This window comes from Rhinolophus sinicus, linkage group LG09 (genome assembly GCF_036562045.2).
Source record: "Rhinolophus sinicus isolate RSC01 linkage group LG09, ASM3656204v1, whole genome shotgun sequence".
NCBI classification, from domain to species: Eukaryota; Metazoa; Chordata; class Mammalia; order Chiroptera; family Rhinolophidae; genus Rhinolophus; species Rhinolophus sinicus.
In genome coordinates this window covers 85,461,130-85,479,572 of record NC_133758.1, presented here as the reverse complement: position 1 = coordinate 85,479,572, position 18,443 = coordinate 85,461,130, and the positions used below count along the sequence as shown (strand labels likewise).

Genomic DNA, 18,443 nt, shown 5'->3' with positions numbered 1-18,443 from the left:
ATAGGTAGTTTTGATACACACTGTAAATAGCTTCAGTATTCAGGCAGAAGAGTGTTGTATGGTTGACAGAGGACTGGAGAACTCTTCATGCTTCTGAAATCTCAGATTTGCTGAGTGCAACAGCCAGTTCTAAGTCTTCCTGCTATTGCTGACTGAGTCGGGCAAGCCTCTGCTCTTCCTGTCTGGCCCATTCAGTCTCGTCTTCAGAGGGATATAGGTGGTGCTAGGCAGGGTTTTGTTGGAGGTCCGCTCTTTGGTGGCAGTGCTAGGGGTTCACCTACACTTTTGACTGATGCTTCCTTAAGCACATTTTTTGTAATGACCACACTGCTGACAGAGCTCAGTGTGGCTGAACTAAAAGGATCTTCATTGTTCGCCTTTGACAATGTGCTGAAGTCGGCAAATCTACCTTCCAATGATTCATGTCCAAAAACAGAAGCAAAGTGGTCTGTAGCCACATCAGTAGCTGCAACAACAACTGTTCCACCAGGAGCAAAAGGATCATTGTGCTTCAATGTTTCTACCGATGTATTCCTGCTATTGCTGGGTGCATTGAAAGGGACAGTACTTGAAGTGACAAAGGGATCAGTAGAAGATGGCTTGAAGAAACAATCAGATGCAAATGGATCTGAACCTTTGAAAGGATCACCTCCCAAGTTTTCCCACAAGGATCATCCTTGAAAAGATCACGACCAACAAAAGGATCAGACTGGAAAAAAATCCAAGTCTGTATCTGCAATTGGTCTGTCAGTGACCTTGATTCTACAATGAATGGATCTTCCTCTTTTGAATGTCTGTCACTGGTAAATTCAGGACAAACATTTTCATTAACAGCTGCGGTCACCACTTCGTTTTCATCAGTCACACCAGAAAGCAGTACTCAGGACTGCTTCTTGCTGGAGACTCATGGTGTATGGACTTACGGTTGCTCTGGCCTTCAGCGTTCTCCTTCAGGTTGGCTGTTTCACTGCTGCTGGTGCTCAGGATACAATAATCTGTAGCTCCATTTACAAGAATGCAGTGTAGGCTACTGCACCAATTTAATTGCTTATTATGATTTTCCATCTCTTTCATTTCCATCAGTTTCATTTGCACTGAACTGTCTTCCTGCTGAGAATCCTGCAGGTGCTTCTGAAGAGGTCCCAGCTGGGCCTTCCATGACTTAACACTCTCCTCCAGTTCTGCTGTCTCTTGCTGTAGGCAACTCAGTTCTTCCCTAGCTTTGGCCAGCTCTTCTTCATAAGTGGAATCTGTGATTCTTGACGTGTTAATTCAACTTTCAAGGATGAGATCAGCTGGGCCTCCTCAGCACATTTCTTCCTGACTTTCTTGAGTTGCTCCTCCAGCTGGGCTTTCTGCTCATCCAGTCCATCAGGGAGCTCTTGTGCTTGCTGTTTCTGAGCCTGCAGTTTTTGCAGATTAGTATTCTCCCTCTGAACTTCATCTTGAAGCTCCTGAACCTTGCATGTCCCCTGTTTAACAGTATCTTCTTTCTCCTTAAGATTCTGTTCCACATTATTCTTTTCCCTCTATAGGTCAACTATTTCATTGTTAAGGGTATCTAGCTCCTTAATAGCAGAGAAATCTGCAACAAGACTTGATCCTATGATATTCTTTTATAAACTGGCCCTGTCTGGTGGTGGAATCATCTCAGGTGTAAGAATGTGAGGAGGGTCAATGTCCTTTATTAACTTTTGATTGATTAAGTGAAAAGCCAAGGCACACTGATCCTTTGAAAGCTTCCCACAGTCCTTTGTGTCACATAATGCCCAAATATGGGCTAGTAAGTTAGAAGGTAAACCTGTCTTCAGGAAGATTTCATGGACTTCCGATCAAGACACAAATCCACCCATATCATTGTCAGTTTTCAGGAAGATTTCATCATATTTAGCTTTTTCTGCAGACGATTCAACCCAAGTTTTCCTCTTAGAAGGAGGTATCAAGGCTGGAGGCCAGGACATTGGCACAGGTTCTTTCTCCACCTTGCTGTATACCAAAAACATGGCAATTGCAAACTCATCTCTGTCAAGCATTCCCTCATGATCAATGTCACTCAACTCCCAAACTCTTCTTCTGGTACCCCTATGATGCCAATGTTGGTACACTTGATGTTGTCCCAGAGGACCCTGAAACTCTTCTCATTTTTTTTTTTTTTTTTGGATTCTTTTTTCTTTTTGCTGTTCTGATTGGGTGTTTTCTGCTACCCTATCTTCCAAATCACTGATTCGATCCTCTGCTTCATCTCATCTACTGTTGATTCCCTCTCATGTATTCTTCATTTTTGTTATTGTAGTCTTTAGCTCTGACTGGTTCTTTTTTTGTGTTTTCTATCTCCATTTGTATGTTTCCTATCTCTTTACTGAAGTTCTCCATGAGATCACTGAGCATCCTTATAACCACTGTTTGGAATTCTGCATCTGGTAGATTGCTAGTCTCCATTTTGTTTAGTTCTTTTTCAGGAGCTTTGTTTTGTTCTTTTAGCTGGGACATGTTTCTTTGTCTCTCCATTTTGGCTGCCTCCCTGTGTTTGTTCCTATGTATTAGGTAGAGCTGCTATGCCTCCTGGCCTTAGCAATGTGACTTATGTATTAATAGTAGGTGTCCTATGGGGCCCAGTGGCACAATCTCCCTGGTCACCAGAGCTGAGTGCTCCAGAGGTGTCCCTTGTGTGGGTTCTGTGTGCTCTCCTGTTGTAACTGAGCTTTGATTGCTGTTTGGGAAGGATTGACCCTCAGCTGATTGGTTGTGAGGACTCGCTGTGACTACAGTGGAGGACCTGTTATACAGGGGCTGACCCTATGGAGCAGGGTTCACTTTAATGGGGTTCTAGTGCCTGCCCAGTGTGACCTTGGGATGTGTTATCCTTGGAGGTAGTCAGGTGATGCTCCGGCCCAGTCCAAAGCTGGCCATTGGGCCTACCAGCCCTGGGGCCTCCTGAGAGGTGACCCTCTGCAGGCCAAGGTCAGCCACAGTCTGTCCCCTGCCTGGGGCCACCTGGCATAAGCCACAAAGCAATCCAGAGATGGCCACTGCCTGCAGTTTGCTTGGAGGTGCCTTGAGAGGCCAAGCCATGAACCAAGGCTGGCTGTCAGTAGTGCCAGACTTAGGGTGGCTCAGCCAGAAGTATAGGACATGCCAAAGCCAGAATCTGCTTGCTTGTGAACCTTTGACAGATTTTAGGAAAGTTTGCAACATGAGCCAAGGCAGATGGTTTGTGTGGAAAAGTGACTGGAAGCAGCTTTGGTGTGCCCAAAAGTTAGGTAGGGTGGGATCTGAGGGAATAACTAGGACGGAAGATGAGAGGGGATAGCTACTTTGATGTAGAGTCAGATATGGCATCTGCATGCAGGGAGGGCGAGGGCTCAGTAGAGAAACAGAGGCTTCTGCCAGTTCCTCTGTCCAGGAGAAAGCTGTCTCTCCAGCCCTCACCTTGAAGCTAGACAATTCAGTTCTTTCCCGCATGCCCTGGTGCCTTTTGAGCTGCTACCTCAGTGTTGAAGCTCAGAGCAAGTGAGCCCATCAGCAAGTAAGTCTGGTGTGGGCCCTCCAAGGGGAGCACCTGGTCCTGCAACCGCCCTTCATCCCACTCAGCCACCATCTCCTTGGTTTTTACAGCTAGAAGTTATGGGTAATTCTCTCCCGGGACTGAAACCCTGGGCAGGGGAATCTGGTGTAGGGCTGGGACCCCTGTCTCCTCAGGGAGGATCTCTGCAGCCAAGATATCCCTCCCAATTTTTTATTTTTATTTTTTAAAGATTTTATTGGGGAAGGAGAACAGGACTTTATTAGGGAACAGTGTGTACTTCCAGGACTTTTTATTTTTTTCCAAGTCAAGTTGTCCTTTCAATCTTAGTTGTGGAGGGTTCTGTTCAGCTTCAACTTGTTGTCCTTTCAGTCTTAGTTGTGGAGGGCGCAGCTCAGCTCCAGGTCCAGTTGCCGTTGCTAGTTGCAGGGGGCGCAGCCCACCATCCCTTGCGGGAGTCAAACCAGCAACCTTGTGGTTGAGAGGACACACTCCAACCAACTGAGCCATCCAGGAGCTCAGCGGCAGGTCAGCTCAAGGTGTGTTCAATCTTAGTTGCAGGGGGCGGAGCCCACCATCCCTTGCAGGACGCGAGGAATTGAACTGGCAACTTTGTGGTTGAGAGCCCACTTGCCCATGTGGGAATCGAACCAGCAGCCTTTGGAGTTAAGAGCATGGAGCTCTAACCACCTGAGCCACCAGGCCGGCCCTCCCTCCCAATTTTTAATGATCACAGGTGGTGTGGGACTAGCCTGTTCCTTGTCTCTGCCCCGCCTACCAGTCTCAAGGTGGCTTCTTCTATATGTCCTTAATTATAGGACTTCTGTTCAGCTAGACTTCAGGTGATTCTCTATGATGGTTGGTCTGTAGTTTAGTTGTAATTGATGTAGTCCTAAGAGGAAGTGAGTACAGCATTTACCTACTTCTCCATCTTTACTAGAAAATCCAATCATTTCTTATTCACCTCATCTTCCAAGTATAGTAATGTTTTTAAGAAGAATATTCAGTGTTTATATTATGATCATGTTAATACTACTCACAAATAAATACTTGTCTTAATTTTTCATTTGCATTGTTTTCTTTGTACATATTAATTCAGACTCAAAGTCTTTTGGGCGTGTAAATCTCTCAGTATATTCCGAAGCATCAGGTGGTAGATCACTTTCATCTTTGAGAGAGAGTTCTTTTGGAGCCCTCACCTGGACTGGTTAACCTTCCTAACTGATCTATAACTATCCCCCTGGAAGCACCAGTTACTTCTTAGGTATTCATTTTGCATTTCTTGAATTGGTGTTCTTTTTCTTACATTCCATGTCTGCCTCTTGCTTGGTTTACTTTTCATTTTGGTGGCGCATATCCTCCATTATTATCTTCAGAAAGGTTACAGGGGAAGTACGTTTTTTGTGACTTTGAATACCTGAATATATTTTAATTTTACCTGAATATCAATTGATCCTTTGATTGAGAATGGAATTCCAGGTTTAAAATCATTCTATTGTTAATTTTTAAGGCATTATTTTATTGTCTTTGAAGTTCCATTCTTGCTCTTTAAGAATTCCAGTTGCCATTCTGATTTCTGAATTTTTTGTGTGTCTTATATTTTCCCTCTGTTGAATATTAACCACCTTTTCTTTAGCCAGCTAGTGTGTTGAAATTTATTATGATGCCTTGTTGAGGATCTGTTTTCATCCATTGTGCTGGGACTTTGCCAATCTGGAAACTCATGATCTTGACTTCTAGAAAATGTTCTGGAATTATTTCATTTGTGATTTCCTTTTCTCCATTTTCTCTGTTTCTGGAATGCTTATTGTTCAGATATTGGATCTCCTAGACTGGTTCTCTAAGACTCTTCTTTCTCTCATATGTATGTTTATGTTTACATTTTTATATTTTTTTAATTTTCTAGGAGATTTTCTCAATGTTCCCAATTCTTTAGTTGAGTTTTTGTTTTTAATTTCTGCTATAATTTTTAACTTTCAGAAGCTCTTTTTTTTTCTGTTTCTCCTCTCCCTCACCTTCATGGAATCCTATTTGTTTTATGATTACATATCTTGTGTCCATTTGAGATATTGATAGATTTTGTGAAGGTTTTCTTTGTAACAAATATCTTTTTACTGAGTTAATTTTGTTTGGTTTGTTTTGGTCTTTTATGCTAAATACTTTTCTTAGAGAGATCTGGTGATATTTGCCTGTTCATATTTAAGTGTGAGCCACTAAAAGGCTGAATGGAAGATCTGAGCACATGGTGAGGCAAGTTGTTGAATCATCTGGATATGCCAGAGATCATCTTTTCTACCCTCTGCAAAGCATAAACCTCCAGACTTCTTTCAGTTGGGGAAAGTTTTAACTTTTTTTTTTTTAAGTACTTATTTTTAGTAGTGCTTTTTTCCTAATACCTCTCATCACTGCCAACACACATATTCACCCAATGTAGAGAATTACGTGGCATCTGACCAGTTCCTTATCCTTTTTGGGAGCTCTGCAATAAAATCAGATTGCATCTTGGCTTTCTGACTGAGTTTCCTCATTCTGTTCAGTCATTTACCACTTATTTGTCTGCTTTCTAGCTTCCAAAATTTTAGTGCTTTTTCTCTTTTCATTCACTATATTTGTGTACTTAAAAACAAATTCCTTTGTAGTCATTTTGGTGTGGGTTAGGGAGAGACCAAAAGTAAGTGGGTATGCTCAATCTGCTATTTTTGTCCACAAGTTTTATATTGTCTCTTTGGTAAGATTCTCTGTTTTCTTTTTCAAAACTCTTGTTAGTGAGGTGTTTGATTTCTCTGAATGATTCTTTAATTTCCTTGTCTCCTTTTCCCATTTGTTTTATACTATATTTTTTATTTTTCTCTTAATTTTCTCTTTTAACTCTTCTGTTGAAATTTTTCTATCAACTATTATTTTTTTAGTTTTTAAGACTTTTTCTTTGAATGTTCCATCTTCATAGCATTCTTGTGTCATGGATGTGTAATACATTTTTATTTCTAAGGATATTAATATCTTTAATTTTAATTTAAACTTGCGTTGTTTATTTTCAGTCCCACTTTCCCCTTTTTGCTTTAATCACTGTCATGTCAAATGTCTTGTGATCTTTGAGTATCTGTTTATGTATATTCAAGAAGAAGACCTGAAAAAATTGAAAGTTCTGTGCAAGTGCCTGGAGCTTATTGATGGGTGGGCCTTTTAGTGGATGATGAGTGGAGACCTGGCAGCATTCTTAGAGGAACATCTAAATGTCAGTGTCTGCAGGTTGTTGGGCCTATTATTTTCTCCAAAGCAGAATTGTTCATTTCCTCATCTGTGGGGTATAAGTCTGACAACCAGTGTTGTGGGGACTGATTGGGGAAGAAGGCTCAGATATTCAGCATTCAGTACATTGTGTAGTTCTTTCCATGAAATTCTGAGATTGTCCTTTTTTGAAGATAAAAATTTTAACTTGTGAGCCTTTTGGCAGTATCAAAAGATAACAGAAATCATCTGTCAGTGACACTAATGATTATGATTAATTTATGGTGGTAACCAATAATGTCAAAGCTGAATCCAGTACAATTTTCTATTGACTGCAGTACATAATTTTTTTGTAAGAATTTGATCAATGTTTTTCCTGGGAGTAAGAGCACAGAGTAGTCCCCCCTTGTTTGAGGTTTTGCTTTCCATGGTTTCTGTTACCCACGGTCAACTGCAATCTGAAAATATTAAATGCAAAATTCTAGAAATAATTCATAAGTTTTAAATTGCACACCTTTCTGAGTGATGCCATCTTGTGCTGTCCCACCCAGGGCATGAATCATCCCTTTGTCCAGCATATCCATGCCATGTACTCCACCTGCCTGTTAATCACTTAGTAGCCATCTCTGTTATCAAATTCACTGTTGTGCTATCAAAATTCTTGTGTTCACGTAACCCTTATTTTACTTAAAAGTGGCCCAAAGCCATTCACATATCTTTTATTGCAATATATTGTTATAATTGTACTATTTTATTATTGTTGTTGTTGTTAATCTCTTATTGTGCCTAATTTATAAACTAAACTTTATCATATGTATGTACATATAAGAAAAAACATAGTATATATAGGGTTAAGTACTATCTGCAGTTTCAGGGATCCACTGGCGGGGGCGGGGGTGTTAGAATGTATCCCCCATGGATAGGGGGAGAGTACTGTTTATGGACAGTGAAAGCACTGATAAATCTCTAGGGCCTTCTAATTCATTCTGTAATGTGTACAATCTCAGAAACATATATACAAGTAGTATTTTATCTATAAAATGTGCCCTTTGACAACTCCTTTGATCAGTTCTTAAAGTAGTGTTGAACTAATTAGGAGTTATAGACTATGTCAAGAAACAATTATTTTGGTCATCACTTCTATTATAAAGCAAAAGAGCAAATTTTTATGAAGTTTTAGGGGCCTTAAGGGAAATTTCAAAGAAGTTTTATGTGTAAAAAAACAAACCTGAGAATTTAATTTTTCTAACTTTAGAATATGATTGTGGGAAAGCAAAATCAAAAGAGTTATCAGAGTACTTTAAATCACCTATTAAAACAGATCAGGTCTGCCTGAGCAGCAATAAATCGGCTACCTACTAATCAAAGTGATGACACAATATTATAAATAACAAAAAGAAGGTAACACAATTGAAAGGAATCTTCGCTATTTTAGAAATAAGGAACTCTATATTTTTGTTGCTTATGTGGATGAAAAAGGTGTTCTTTGGAAAGTAACCTTTCAGGGTGATCTGATTGTAAATTCCTAAATGGACAGGTCATGGTGGATAGTCACACCCCAGGCATATCATTCTTTTAGTGAAAGTTTTATCTTTGCCTTAATTAATCCCCATCCATTGCTTCTGTGCATCTAGGTTAACACACCTTTGAAATGCCTCTTTTCAGAAGCACAACTACCCTCAAGGGAGCACATAATCTTGTTAACTAATCTACATTATGTCCCCTCCTTAATTCCGAATGCATAAAAGGAGCTGCAAAACTATTCTCCCAAACATTTGAGATCTTGCTACCTGGCAATTGTCATCAGTTTGGGCTCAAATAAACTCTTATAAAAATTCTCTACAGGTTTGGGGGTTTCATATGTTGACACTTAATCAAGGACTTGACAAAGTCAACATAAAACACAGAAACCTATTTTGATGGGATATAGAATTTCTGCCATGCAAACAGATCACACAGAATGTAAAAGAATAACCATTTACTTCTATAGGGAGAAAAAACCTTTTCCCTTCAAACCTTCTAGGTTTTCGGCTAGTCTAATGATAGAATTGACATAACACAGATTAACAGAAGAAAAACAAGTTTGATTTCATACATATGGGAACCCATAAAAATATGAGTCTCAAAGAAGTGACCAAAGGAGGCAACTTTTACGCCTTGTAGACCAAAAAATCAATAAATTTGTGAAGATTTGACAAGACAAAGTTTGGGTTGAGGGTGTTAAGTTAGTAACAAGGTTTGTTTATACAGACTTCTTGGCCATGAATTCCCTGTCTCTGATGATAAGGATGCCTTCTACCCTCCTGGTGCAGGGAAGGTACCTTTCACATGGGAGATTTAATCCCTGCTGCAGGGCAACAAAGTGGGGGTCAGCGTGTCTTTCTTGCATTGGCTGTTTCTCAAGTAACTTTAATTAAAAATAACCAGTATGTCAAAGTGGTATATTTTTGGGTGGCATATTTTGCTCCCATTCAATACCTCTTGTTAAGAGAAAGCCAAATGGTTCAAGATAAATTGTCATTTTAATATATAGGAAACTAAATTCTAGTTTTGTGTTAATATTCTATTTAGCGATAAAGGATTCATGAGCTCCCTCCGTTTTTAAATTATCTTACCAATATACCCATCAAAACTGAGTGAACTTTGTCAAAATTTGAATACATTTTATTACTTCTTTTCAAACTCATTACTTGCAGTTTGATGCAAATGAAAAAAACAATTATTTTTTTCTGCCAATAGATGAGTTTCTGTATGTATTCAAGATTTGAGTGATGCAATCCTTTTTCACATTCTGGAAGAACCAGACTTTTTATTTGAGGGCAAAACTACTCTCCTTTCCATGAAAACAAAAACACATTCCATTACCTTGCATTCCCAGTCAGACTTTTCTGCTACTATTGCTTTAGTGTAGTTTTATTATCTATGTGAATTATAACTTCTAATCAAATTAATCCCTATTTCATAGAGAAAACTGGGAGTGTAGAAGTATCTATCATGCAGAGTTTAACAAATTAGCAAAATTCATGAATACACACATAAAACCCTCTAGAGTCACACAATCCATTTTTCATCTTTTAAATTAGCAAAAGGAACACAATCATTAACATGACCAACACATATATCCACTATACGAGACAAAGAATATAGATTAAAAATATGTTGTGTGACCACATTTCAGTGTTATATTTTGCTTAGGAATTACCTAGGTGTCTAATTATCTAGGTGTCTATTTAACAGCATTAAATAACTTTTAAGTATAGTCTAAGGTTTTAAAGTTAAATAAGAATCTTGGTTAAATTAACTTAGAAAATCATTTATCAGAATTCTAACTTAAGGACTTAGACCATTTGCTCCCACTTCAAGTCCTTGGCCATTTGAGAACCTGCAGAAATACATGAAGGCTGAGGACCCAGCCCCACCACAAGGCCCATGAGCCACCAGTGTGCGATCACCATCTGGGACGCCTTGACTGCTCTGTTCATTTCCAGTGGCCACCTGTATACCCAGCCCAGCATCTAGAACACAGACAAACACCCAGCAAAGTGACAGCCCCACCCCCCAGGCCCCACCACCCCAGCGCTCAACCTGCCTCTAAACCTTACAGAAGGAGGTCTCTACAGCCACCATGTCTGGGTCCAGATCTGCTGTGCTCTTTAGGAGTCTGCATGGAAACTTTGACATGATTAGTATTTTTACTGAAAATCCAGTAAGAGAAGGTAGTTTGGCTGTACAAAAAAAAAAAAAAAAAAGAAAGAAAAAGAATTTAGACCATTTGTATTCACATAGCTTCATGATTGGGACTGAGAGCTAAGTTCCCCTCTATCAATTTGACTTAATATTTGTTCCAGGAAATTCTTGCCCAGGAATATAAAGCTATAAACCAATAAACAATTTCACTATTTGCTTTAGGAAATTCCTACAAAGCAATTTATCCATATAGTTTGTTCATCCGGCCAAACAGCTCTATCTCCTATCAAAATAATAGATTGCTCACTTGGCTAAATACATAGCTTATAAAAAACAAACAAACAAAAAACATTTACTTATAAAGACTCATGTGAAGAAGCTGACCTTGCTGTGTCCCTCAATCCTAAATTATTATGTCAAGGACTGTCTCCTGTCTCAATTCATTTTCTGTCTTGACAAACCTGCTTTCAATCATTTAATCCCTGATCCTCAAGCCCTATAATTAACCTCCCTTACTCTCCCCATTTTGAGACGTTAGTAAGATCTCGTAAGGTGGTATTCTCCCTTACTGCAGTAGGCCTAATAAACTTAGCATTGGTTGATCAACAGAAACTATGAGTTAATAATTGTGTGTTGCTTTAAGCTGAGAAGTTTGTGGTAATATTGTTACGCAGCATGAGCAAACATACAACCACATTGATAAAAACAGGGAAGAATCATATAGATGTTGTTAACCCAAAAATGATCAAACCAGCCTAATTTGTAAAAGATTCAACTTTATTAACGTGAACTTGTGTTTTTATACAAACCTACTTCTGATCTCGAGGTTTTTGTAAGACTTTTTTACATGTCCAATTTCTTTATTTCTTGAGCAATTTGGGAATATTCGAGTTAACGTAAGTACCATTTTTCTTTAAGAACCAATTAGAAGGGAGCTATTTGGATTTGAGAGACTTCATAATTTATGTACTCCGGAGGTAGGAAAATGTCAAACACATTGAGAGGTAAAGGTTTTTTGCAGTTACAGATATACAGACTTGCTGAGCACTTGCAGCTTTAGTTCTATAACCTTAATCACAGGTTAACAGTAAACGCAGAACCATAAAAACTCAGTAGAGCAGATTTCAAAGGGATGTTCTACTTTCCATGAGCATAAAATGTTTTCTCGACTGAGTTGAGTTCACATATGTCAAAAAGACAAATAAAAAAAAGCTAACCTGATTCTTCATCTTCTCTCACCTTACAGATCCCTATTATATCCTGACAGAGACCAGCTAATAGTTAGATCATAAAATCAGATTCCCAAAAACTGCTGCCACCAATGAGGAATAACTTTTTTGGCAGTACACAACCAGACTTCCATATACACAGGGTGCTTTCTTGACTATAAAATCTGGGCTGCCCCAGTGGTACAGTGTACCCACTGGTCCATGGGTTCAGCTGTGGAGTTAAACAAGACATGAACAGATACATAGTCTGGGCCAAGAACCAGATAAAAGAAACAAAAGCTCCCTTTGTGTACTCAGAGAATAAAGACTTACACTGTTTTAATATCAAAAAGTGTACATGGGGAGTAGGATGGCCAAAGGGGAAATACTGATGACCTTGAATGTTAAGAAGTGACAGTGTATCATCGTTGAATATGTTAAATATGCTTATTTTTAGAAAGGTAAAATCATAACTTTTATGCAGATATAAAAATGAGTAGAGGTTAAAGATTTTAACTCATTAATAAGGAAACTGGTGAGGTATTACAAGTTCAAGGGAGAATTTTAAAAGACACATTTGTAAATAAGGAATATTGAAATAAATCTGCAAATAGAGGTAAAATTGGCCTCATTGGAGTGGATAGGAAGGGAGGAAAGTTAACTGATTTTCCACTGGACATAATTTACATAATTATAGACAATAATTGTGCCTTGTTATCAGTTATCTAAAATTTACAGAGTTGTAAAATAACTCAAGGACAATGAAAGACTAGAATCAGATACCTGGAAGGTTATGCGCTAAATGATACATACTCTTTTACATTGATGCGTAGTGTTTTCTTTTTCCTACAATGTGCTTGACTGACTTGATGATGGAGAAGTGGTGGGACAGAGCTGAGAATTGCTTCTGGGGTAGAACTTCACAATTTGGCGATTGCTTAGATGTAGTAAGTGGGAAGGAGGATTCAAAGATCATTCATTACAAGTGTGGCAGTTGCCAAAGTGTTGAGTGGCTGCTTCACGTGGCCTAGGAGAATGACCTACATGAAGGGAAAGCAATGAAGGGAAAAGGAGGAAGTATTTTCAGAAGGGACCATTTTAGAAACCCAAACTCCACGGCAGTAAAAAGAGGTCCTTTAGGGTGGGGTGGGGGGAGGATGGCCATCCACTCCATTATCATTAGCCACTCCTTTTTAAGGCCATCCCAAATAATTATGCACTCTAAGTGAAAATAGTGTGCTTGCTCTTGGCAGCTCCTGGGTAGTCCTTTGGCTTTCCTTTTTGGAATTGACTCAGAATATATCTCTGTCTTTGATGCACTTGATCAGAAATCATTTGTGGGCCTACAGAAAAAATTCAGGAGAGAATTCAGCAGTGAACCAAGGGAGACATTGAACAGTACTTTTCTTTCCCCAGTGTGAATTTGATAAGAGAATATTCTGAGTTAAGAAAAAAGAAAAAAGAAAAGGAGGAGGAGGAACTAAAGAAATATTATTCTCCTAAAAGTTTGGGTGAAAAAGCAATTATATGACAGGGATCTTTTTCATATTAAAGATATGAAGAATGCTAAGTTCTTTGTTTATGGCTGTATTACTGTTTGGTTTGCTTAAGGTCCTTTGAAACTCACTTTTATATCAAAGATCTTCTCTAAACTACTCAGCTTGTTATGGTTTCCCAAAATTTCACAATTTCACCTTAAATTAGTATAATCTCCTCTGTCCCATAGATGGATATGAGGTACTACATTTTTTGTTGTTGTTCCTTGTTTAAGAAAGAAAAGGAGGGAGGAAGGGAGGAAAGAAAGAAAGGAAGGGGGAGGGGAGAGAAGAAAGGAGAGAGGACACAGGGACATCAGTGTTGAATACAGGAAGAAGGGAAGACAGAGGGAAAGAAAAGGGAAGGGGGGAGGGGTAACCCTGATTCTCATTACAGTTTGGTCACTAACTTTTTACTGAAAACTTAGTCTGGTCACTACTATAGACCTGAGATCCCCTTTTCTTATTCTGAACACTGGGTAGTGGTAAAACCCTCAAACTATAACTTTCCTTAAACTCTATATTCTTTCATGGATACCATCAATCAATCAATATTATCCAGCGCCTCATATGTGCCAAGCCCTACACTGGAGGCTGGGGATATGGTAGTGAATTAAAGCATCCTTGCCCTCTTTAAACTTTTATTTTGGCGGTAGACGCTAAAAAGCAAGCACACATAAGTAAAATAAAATTTAATACAGAATGCTGAGTAAAAGAGATTTTTTTGTTGTTGTTACTCCTAAATTGATGGCTAAAAGCCAAATCTGAGGTTAAAAATGTGTGGAGTGCTCCAGATTCTAAAGACAGCAGTAAAGCATTGGAGACAGATATACCCTCGAGGCTTGTGGGTTTTTTTTTTTTTTAACTGATTCTACCAAACTTCAGGCCGTCTCCCCTTACTGCATTCCCATGTAGTCTCTCTTACAGGTGATTAGAGAGGGGATAGAGAGAGAGAAAGAATCCACTGCTTAAAGTGAGAGTTCTTGGCATTTTCTTCTCCTCTACTTGGTGGGATTGGTGAGGTGTCCCCTGAAAGTCAAGTGAGTGTTTGTTAACCCCAAAAGCCAAATGACAGGAGATGCAAGAATGCCACCCATAGAGATTGGGGGTATCTGCAAGTAAGTGAGACTGCATCGCATTTTCTATTGGATCATTTGCTTATGCGTGTACTTGTCCGTCTGCCATTTTAACACAGAGGAAAAGAATCAGAAACAAATGGCAGAACAAAGAGAGGAAGGGGCCTGTCCTCAAACCTTTGCGTGCAACAGAAATGAGAATCCCCCAGTTCCAATAGACACTATAAACTGTAGGTGGACTTGAGCTGACCTCCTGGTATCCCACCTCATGAGAAGGTCTTGACGCCAAGAGCTTTGTGGTGTACCCCTTGGGCCACTGCTATGGGAAGGCTGGAAGGAGCAAGATTGAGTGGGATTGACTATGTCAGGGATCCCTCAGGGTTTTCTGAAGTACCAGCTGTTGGAGGCTTCCTGCAAGGAGAGCATCAAAGGACATGTAGTGTTACCCAGAGAAGGCTCTGTGACCATGCGAGAACCACCGACAGGCAGCCAGTTACATAAAGCTCTTGGCTATCTTTCTCATTGTTTTCCTTTTTATCCCCTATTCCAGAAGCCCTAATAATGGAAGGAATGGAGACAAGTTGTGAAGGAGGCTACTGCAAAGAAACATCCTGAGAAAGAGAATAAGACTAAGGCTTAAAAGTCAACCAGACTCGATTTTTAATATCTGAAAACAACCCCAACAGATTTGAGAGCTACCTGGGTTATTGTTAAGAAGCAGGAAAGGAAAATTCAACATTGTAAGGTTGAAGGCAATGATTGGAAAAAAACGAAAGTTTCATGTTTGTTCCTCCATAGAGTTCAAGTTATAAGTAAATTAATTACAGGTAAGTGGGATAATTTTGTTTGATGTTAATGCTATGAATCAAATAGAGTAATGAGTAGAAAGTAACTGTGAAGATGGGAATGGGTAGGGAGCTACTTTAGCTATGGTGCTCTAGGAAGCCTTGTTGAGTTGAGAACTTCCATGATGAGAAAGAGCCACTCATTCCATTCTCTGGGGCAAAATGGTAAAATGCCCCAAGGTAAGATTGAGAAAGTCAGGCAGGTGGTGATGGAAGATACTCTGGCAGAGTGGGCAGACCCCAAGTTTCAGAAGGCCTTGTAGACCGTGGTAAAATACATTGACGGCAACTTTGTTTTCCTTAAAAATTTCTCAAGCATTTTCTTGGCCCTAGCCTCCTTGTCAAAGACTCTGATTTGTTAATCTAATTATATTTCATATTTCACACTTAGCATATAATTCTAAATAATTCTGGCCTCAGAGGTAAACTACTAAAACAACATACAGCTGTTCTTTTATGGACCTCAATGCTCCTACTATATCAGGATAATTATAAAAAATTCTCTTATGCTATTCCATTTTTCATTTTACTGAACTTCATACTCTTCATACCTGAGGATTAACTCCTTGGCCATCATAGGGGTGCACATACTTAAGTAGTTATAATTGACATCTCGATTCTCGATGATATATCTGTTTGCCAGGAGATTGACATGATGGATTCACATGTTGTTGTAAATAGTTCATATTTATCATGCCGAAAGAAAGAAGAACAAACTATTAATTTGCCACAGAAGTTGTGTGGAAAATATAGAAACTGTGTGGAAGATAATGAAAACATTGCAACTAAAAGTTCTGCTCTTTGACATTGATGATTTAAACCCCAGAACAGGAAACATTTCCTTTTGGACTTAGATTTAAACCCCAGAGATGGAAATATCTGGCAGGAGCAATACAGGATGTCTCTCATTAGAGTAGTTCTTTCATAACCACGTTAAAGAATGCACGGACTGCAAGGGACGTGTGCTCAGCTCTCTTGTAGCAATGTTCCCGGCTTCTTCTCTAATACGAATTACAGACCTCTCAGCACAATTCTTAAACTTCTTCCAGCTACACTTATGCAAATAGTCATTCTGAATCCAACGTGATACCTTGGAGTTAACCCTGGGACATTAAGTATTGCAGCTAACTCGTGGAAGAAACTGAGAGAAAAAAATTCTATTCAGTATGGAAATAACTCTATAAAGTTCATGATAAATGAGGGCTTTTGAATAGTATATCAGTTATTGCAGTCATCATTGGAGCAGTATATTTCCTTGGGTTCTTATGGGAAATTACTTTCTTTGGCACTTTCTTGGGAATTAGTTCCTGTGTCCCATTAGCTCTGCAGGATGACATCCTAAAATGAAGATGTAGGTCTATTGTTTTGTTAGAGTGCTCTGTAACTGCTCTTAGTCTCCTTATTTGAATGCATATTATATTCTCTTTGAATATTATCTGAGAAATGATTCATAGTTTAGTCTTAGTGTTTTCAAAAAAAATCACTTAATGAATAAGAAGGAAGCTTGTTGTAGTGGAAAAAGTAATAAACAGCAAAGCAGGGAATCTTTGTTCCGGTCCTGATTCCACTGCTAAGTATGTGAACTGTGGCAAGTTACGTGAGCTGTCGTGTCTGTTTCTTCATCGCTAACTTATTTTTTAAATCCCTTTCAGGTTATGTTTTCTATTATCCTAAGATTTTCAGCATTTAGTAAATATTAACTCTGTAATGTAAAGTCCTATAGGGGAGACAAAATAGAGCTACAAAAATTATGGTAAAGTATATAAGCAGGTACAGATGGTCCCTGACTTACGATGGTTTGACTTAATGATTTTTTTTACTTAATGACAGTGTAAAAGCGATATGCTGATGAATACTATGCCTGTTAAACCATCAATATGCATTGATGCCCCAGTGCTTTCTACCAGCTATTCTCAAGCCTCATCAGAAGAGATATTAGTGATCCTGTTGCTGTCACATTCTCATAATCCAGCAATTAATTTTAGTTCCATGCCTCAAATATTCTTCAGGCCCCACGTACTTTTAGCTGTGTACGTTAATGGTGAGTATTCACACAACCATTCTGTTTTTCACGTTCAATATAGCTTTCAATAAGTTACATGAGCTATTCAGCACTTTCTTATATAATAGACTTTGTGTTAGATGATTTTACCCACCTGTAAGCGAATGTAAGTGTTCTGAGCTAGTTTAGGGTCAATTAAGCTAAGCCATGATGTTCCATAAGTTAGATGTATTACATATATTTTCAACTTATGATATTTTCAATTGATGATAGGTTTATCAGGATGTCACCCGATGATAAGTGCAGAAGCATCTGTACTGATATATGTAGTATGTTAGTGAGGGATATTGGTTGCAAGCAACAGAAGTACACTGGCGCAATGAGGCAAAAACTGAAGTTGTTTCAAAAGTTATCAGGAGCTCTCAGTTCCTGATGAGAGCATCCAAAATCAGTTGGATGCTAGGTAGGAGGCCAGACTTGAGAATGGGGAGGATTCCAGGTAGCTCGGAAGAACAGAGAAGCAGGAATTACAAATACCATAGCATGGCTGGAGCAGTCTGGTATATGACTGTCAATCATGTGTTTGTTCTTGCTTCACTTTGATGGTGGAGGATGAAAGCATTCAATAGGCTGATGTCAGGTCACATGTGCATCCTTTGGCTGTACTTAGAGATGGGAGCCTGATCAGGAGGGTACCTACAGTTACTCTCGAGCTGCGATCGTACCCAAAGAGGGTAAATCATTTCCTAAAAAGACATTAGAGGGGCAGCCGTTAGCTCAGTTGGTTAGAGTGCAGTGCTCTTAACAATAAGGTTGCTGGTTCGATCCCCGCATGGGCCACTGTGAGCTGTGACCTCCACAACTAGATTCAAACAACTACTTCACTTGGAGCTGATGGGTCCTGGAAAAATACACTTAAAAAGAAAAAGACATTAGAGCTCTATTAAGAAGCAGAATGGCTAATGGCTAGTGCCCACTGTATATTAAATCACAGATACTAGAGAAGCTGGAATTATTGAAACTTAATGAAAAATAGAACTTAATGAATAAATAGAAGTTGAGATGACGTGGATGAAGGGAGATTAAAAATGAAACACCACAGAAAGAGGAAAACCAAAATAAACCAAGAAAATATATCTAAGCTACCAAAATTCAGTCTGTGGGACTTTCAATATTGTTTCTAATAAGCTACATTGCATCTTTAAGTTCTCAGAGGGGCTTTGTGGTTCCTCATGGGAAAGAGAACAGTGTAACTCTTGGCATAGTCGATTCTCTAAACCTAGCAAGTTGTATCCTTATCAAAGATCACTCATTCCTTTTTCAAAGGCAGCCTGAAAAT

At 39.0% G+C, this 18,443-nt stretch overlaps 1 pseudogene; it reads right to left on the bottom strand.

The window, feature by feature from the left end:
• Window positions 1-203: 203 nt before the first annotated feature.
• LOC109446440 (epidermal growth factor receptor substrate 15) lies at window positions 204-16,725 on the bottom strand (annotated as a pseudogene).
• Window positions 16,726-18,443: the final 1,718 nt, after the last annotated feature.